This window comes from Mastacembelus armatus, chromosome 22 (genome assembly GCF_900324485.2).
Source record: "Mastacembelus armatus chromosome 22, fMasArm1.2, whole genome shotgun sequence".
NCBI classification, from domain to species: domain Eukaryota; kingdom Metazoa; phylum Chordata; class Actinopteri; order Synbranchiformes; family Mastacembelidae; genus Mastacembelus; species Mastacembelus armatus.
This window is the reverse complement of record NC_046654.1, coordinates 18,861,019-18,867,018: the sequence shown is the minus strand read 5'-3', so window position 1 is coordinate 18,867,018 and position 6,000 is coordinate 18,861,019.

Here is a 6,000-nt window from a genome sequence, read left to right as displayed (position 1 = left end):
TGGCTACGACTGCCGACACAGAAGAGCATGGAGGAGATACTAGGGCACCAGCAGTTGAACCAGGAGAGCTGGACAGGGCCAAAGCAGCAGGACTCCTTTGTACAAGGAGTAACAGGAAGAGCACTGCAAGAGCCCTACAGAATTACCTCCAATAAGCTGCTGATTCTGACCAGATTGTCAGAAACAAACTCAATGAGGGTGGAATGAGGTAAATGCTCTTATACTTGTATAGGGCTTTTCTATACTCAAGTGCACTCAAAGCACTTTTTTAAAAACTATTTACTTATTCATCCATTCACACACACAATCACTCACACACTCATACACTGATGGAACAGCCACAGGGGGCAACATTGGGTTCAGTGTCTTGCCAAAGGACATTTCAACATATCAACTAAGCCAAAGATTGAACCACCAACCTAACATACATGTTTTTGGACTGTGGGAGGAAACCGGAGTACCCGGAGTAAACCCATACAAGGAGAATATGCAAACTCCACACAGAAAGGCCAAGTTGCAAACCTTCAACAGTGCAACAGTGCTAACCACTCAGCCACCATGCTGCCCTCATTAGGATTCATGTTCAGCTAATCTTGAATGTTTGTGTGAAAATTACACACAAACAAAATTTTGTAACAAATGCTTACACACTAAAATTTCCCAATTTCCCACAATTAGCAAAACCTTATACTCAAGGAGCAAAACATTGGGTCAGATTTGCACAACTGTAAGCACATTGTCCACTTCACACTTTTCAAACACTGCACGCTGTGATTTGCAAAACACTAAACACACTTGTATACATTTGACACAGAAATTTATCATGATGTAATTTCCTTGCAATTTAAAAGCAAAGGCTTTCAAATGAACACACCCATGAACCAATTGGTCAACAGCCACCAGCTTACAGTTTTTCTCATGTGCTAAAACACGCCTAATGAAACTGCAATCCACTTGATCTTCATCATCCTTAGCACACCAACATTCAAAACATTTACCACAGATCACATTTAAAAACCCCTAACTCTATTGGATTAACTGTGTTAAACAGAAGGAAAACATGTATTCACAGCTAATAGAAAGAACCTACATAATTATGAATATCTAATGCAGCAGTGTGAAACTTGTTTACATAACTCTTCAATCAGTAATCAGTACTCTTCCATCTATAAAAGACGCCACCTCTTTGTTGCTATTTGCAAGCATGGATCAAACAGGTGAAAGGCATGGATGGAGAGTAAGAGTTTTTGTTTTTTTTAAATAGCTATTTGCACCCATAAATTTCTTTTGGGGTGGCTTTTATTATATTTTTTAAAGTAATACTATAAAAAATATATTATATATATTATAATATAACATATAATATATTATATATAATATATTATAGTATTTAACTATATTCAACGTCTCAGTTTATGCAATGTAATTTCATATTGAGAGCTAAATAAATATATTAATTTAAATATGTGGAGGTAAGTTTTGATCACTGACTGTAGTATTGTGCACTGCACACATAACCTTTTTTATGGGACTACAGAACTACACTATATAGATATACACATAATGTATATATGTTACTGTATTTCAGAGAGTTTTGCAAATGGATGTGGAGGAAGGCCTGATAACAATGAGAAGGGAAAGAAACATCACTGGCCACAGGGTTTTTGTCAATGTACCAGGGCAACTTGGAAGTAACATTACTCTTTATACTACAATTACAACAGGATAACCCAGCAACTAGGTGAGGCAGAGGGCAGGTCTATACTCCTGCTCTGATCACTAATTAGGAACAGGTGAGGGGAATGACCTAGTCACCTAGGAAAACCACACACACACACACACACACACACACACACACACACACACACACACACACACACACACACACACACACACACACACGGAGAGAGAGAGAGAGAGATGAGGGCGGAGACCAACCAAGGCAGAGCAGACACAGGTGAAACCAATCAACACAAATGAACACAAAGTCGCCTGACACAGGAAAGACAACCAAAATAAAAGTCCCAAACTAGGAAATCCGGAACCGGGATCATGACAGGGTCCTTATAACACTGAGCTGATTTTTACATTTTTACACACATTACTCAATATCATCACAACAAGAAACCAAAAGGACCAGATGCAATACATTGTCGTCTGGTACAACATATCTTTCTGCTTTAGTCCAAAACGGGTTTCATCAACACCCAAAATTTACAGTTCAATACCTTCCACAATACTCCCCCTTCCTAAACCCGATCGAGGAGTTCCTCTCAGCATGACGGTGGAGGCTTTATGATATCCAGCCCTATGTCCACATACCTCTCATTCAAGCCATGGAGGAAGCATGTGATCAAATTGATGCAGCATCAAAACAAGGGTGGATACGTCACTCCAAAAGATTCTTCCCACATTGCTTTCCAAATGAAAATATAGCCTGTGTTGTTGACGACGCCCTGTGGCTAGATCCAGCTAGGTGGAGAGGTGTTTAGTTTTCTTTCTTTTTTTTCAGCACTGAACTGGGTACATAATTTATGTTACAGTATTACTGTGAGCTTACAGTACAATAGTACGTTCAGTAATACAGTATGAAAACTGGAAAAAGTTTTGTTTTGTTGAAATGTTCAGAATTGACTCACAAGTATATCCATCCATCCATCCATTATCTATAGCTGCTTATTCCTTAACCAGGGTCACAGGGACCTGGGAGCCTATCCCAGTTCTCTTTGGGTGAAAGGCAGGGGTCCACCCTGGACAGGTCACCAGTCCATCACAGGGCCACATAGAGACAAACAACCTCACACACTCACACTCACTCCTATGGGCAATTTAGAGTCACCAATCAACCTGACATACATGTTTTTGGACTGTGGGAGGAAACCAGAGTACCTGGAGAAAACCCATGCAAGTACAGTACAGTGCTAACCACTAAGCTACCGTGCTGCTGGTGAGTATATGAAAAGAAAGAAATATTTTTGCACAATTGGTGTCATGTAGTGTTGTTGGTGTGTAATGTTGGTGAATTTATTTTGCACTTTCTCTGTGTGTAAACGTGTTTTAGGTTGAGCACCGGAGTGTTTAACTCATTCAAAAAGAAATCAGACCATATAGCGGATGGGCTTATATTATGACAAGAAAATAGGGTTTTAATAAGAAATTGAATAGTTTTGACTAGTGTTCCATTTTGCAAATGGTCTGACGTATAGTGTTGTGCTCAGGGGTGGCGGGTGGCATAGGCTTGGGAAGGCTAAGCCTTCCCAAAAATTCCTTCCTAAAAATGTGGAATGACAGACTGCTCTTCTTGTTTATATTGTGCACATCATTTGGCTAATGTTAAAAATTTACAAACGTCTGTGTGTTTTGCCTGCAGTTATATTAATTTATTACTCTACTCTTTGTATCGCTTTAATAGCCACCTCCTGCTATTGCGTTCATTTACGTTAGGTGAATACGCCTCTGGCTGTAGCCGCTGGACTGCTCTCTGGACGTTCGTTGGTTTGTTGGTATGCCAATCAAAGGCAGTGTGGGGTGAGGGGTGGGATACAGTGGCCGACAAGGGCAAACGCGCCGCAACGTCCAAAACACCTGCAAAAGAGAAACGTTGCAACAACGAAAACACCTGCAAAAGAGAAAACACAACGAAAGTGCGCCAAGCCGATAGGGGGACTTATATCGCTACATGTGTCTCTCTCGCCTCTGTAAAAGTTCTTTGTTCATAGCATCCCTCAGTTCGGGGTCCCCCTATCGGCCTGGCGCACTTCGACTTTTCGTCGTTGCAGCGTTTCGTCGTTGCTGCGTTTCTTTCTTGCAGGTATTTTCGTCGTTGCTGCATTTCTTTCTTGCAGGTGTTTTCGTAGTTGCAGCCTTTCGTCGTTGCTGCGTTTCTTTCTTGTAGGTGTTTTCATCGTTGCAGCGTTTCGTTGTTGCAGCGTTTCTCTCTTGCAGATGTTTTCGTCGTTGCTGCGTTTCTGTCTTGCAGGTGTTTTCGTCGTTGCTGCGTTTCTGTCTTGCAGGTGTTTTCGTCGTTGCAGCGTTTCTTTCTTGCAGGTGTTTTCGTCGTTGCTGGTTTCTTTCTTGCAGGTGTTTTCGTCGTTGCTGCGTTTCTTTCTTGCAGGTGTTTTCGTCGTTGCTGCGTTTCTTTCTTGCAGGTGTTTTCGTCGTTGCTGCGTTTCTGTCTTGCAGGTGTTTTCGTCGTTGCAGCGTTTCTCTCTTGCAGATGTTTTCGTCGTTGCAGCGTTTCTCTCTTGCAGATGTTTTCGTCGTTGCAGCGTTTCTCTCTTGCAGATGTTTTCGTCGTTGCTGCGTTTCTGTCTTGCAGGTGTTTTCGTCGTTGCAGCGTTTCTTTCTTGCAGGTGTTTTCATCGTTGCTGGTTTCTTTCTTGCAGGTGTTTTCGTCGTTGCTGCATTTCTTTCTTGCAGGTGTTTTCGTCGTTGCAGCGTTTCGTCGTTGCTGCGTTTCTTTCTTGCAGGTGTTTTCGTCGTTGCTGCGTTTCTTTCTTGCAGGTGTTTTCGTCGTTGCTGCGTTTCTGTCTTGCAGGTGTTTTCGTCGTTGCAGCGTTTCTCTCTTGCAGATGTTTTCGTCGTTGCAGCGTTTCTCTCTTGCAGATGTTTTCGTCGTTGCTGCGTTTCTGTCTTGCAGGTGTTTTCGTCGTTGCAGCGTTTCTTTCTTGCAGGTGTTTTCATCGTTGCTGGTTTCTTTCTTGCAGGTGTTTTCGTCGTTGCTGCATTTCTTTCTTGCAGGTGTTTTCGTCGTTGCAGCGTTTCGTCGTTGCTGCGTTTCTTTCTTGCAGGTGTTTTCGTCGTTGCTGCGTTTCTTTCTTGCAGGTGTTTTCGTCGTTGCTGCGTTTCTTTCTTGCAGGTGTTTTCGTCGTTGCTGCGTTTCTTTCTTGCAGGTGTTTTCGTCGTTGCTGCATTTCTTTCTTGCAGGTGTTTTCGTCGTTGCAGCGTTTCGTCGTTGCTGCGTTTCTTTCTTGCAGGTGTTTTCGTCGTTGCTGCGTTTCTTTCTTGCAGGTGTTTTCGTCGTTGCTGCGTTTCTTTCTTGCAGGTGTTTTCGTCGTTGCTGCATTTCTTTCTTGCAGGTGTTTTCGTCGTTGCAGCGTTTCGTCGTTGCTGCGTTTCTTTCTTGCAGGTGTTTTCGTCGTTGCTGCGTTTCTTTCTTGCAGGTGTTTTCGTCGTTGCTGTGTTTCTTTCTTGCAGGTGTTTTCGTCGTTGCTGCATTTCTTTCTTGCAGGTGTTTTCGTCGTTGCAGCGTTTCTTTCTTGCAGGTGTTTTCGTCGTTGCTGCATTTCTTTCTTGCAGGTGTTTTCGTCGTTGCAGCGTTTCGTCGTTGCTGCGTTTCTTTCTTGCAGGTGTTTTCGTCGTTGCTGCGTTTCTTTCTTGCAGGTGTTTTCGTCGTTGCTGCGTTTCTTTCTTGCAGGTGTTTTCGTCGTTGCTGCGTTTCTTTCTTGCAGGTGTTTTCGTCGTTGCTGCATTTCTTTCTTGCAGGTGTTTTCGTCGTTGCAGCGTTTCGTCGTTGCTGCGTTTCTTTCTTGCAGGTGTTTTCGTCGTTGCTGCATTTCCTTCTTGCAGATGTTTTCGTCGTTGCTGCGTTTCTGTCTTGCAGGTGTTTTCGTCGTTGCAGCGTTTCTTTCTTGCAGGTGTTTTCATCGTTGCTGCGTTTCTTTCTTGCAGGTGTTTTCGTCGTTGCTGCATTTCTTTCTTGCAGGTGTTTTCGTCGTTGGTGTTTCGTCGTTGCTGCGTTTCTTTCTTGCAGGTGTTTTCGTCGTTGCTGCATTTCTTTCTTGCAGGTGTTTCGTCGTTGCTGCGTTTCTTTCTTGCAGGTGTTTTCGTCGTTGCTGCATTTCTTTCTTGCAGGTGTTTTCGTCGTTGCAGTGTTTCGTCGTTGCTGCGTTTCTTTCTTGCAGGTGTTTTCGTCGTTGCTGCGTTTCTTTCTTGCAGGTGTTTTCGTCGTTGCTGCGTTTCTTTCTTGCAGGTGTTTTCGTCGTTGCTGCATTTCTTTCT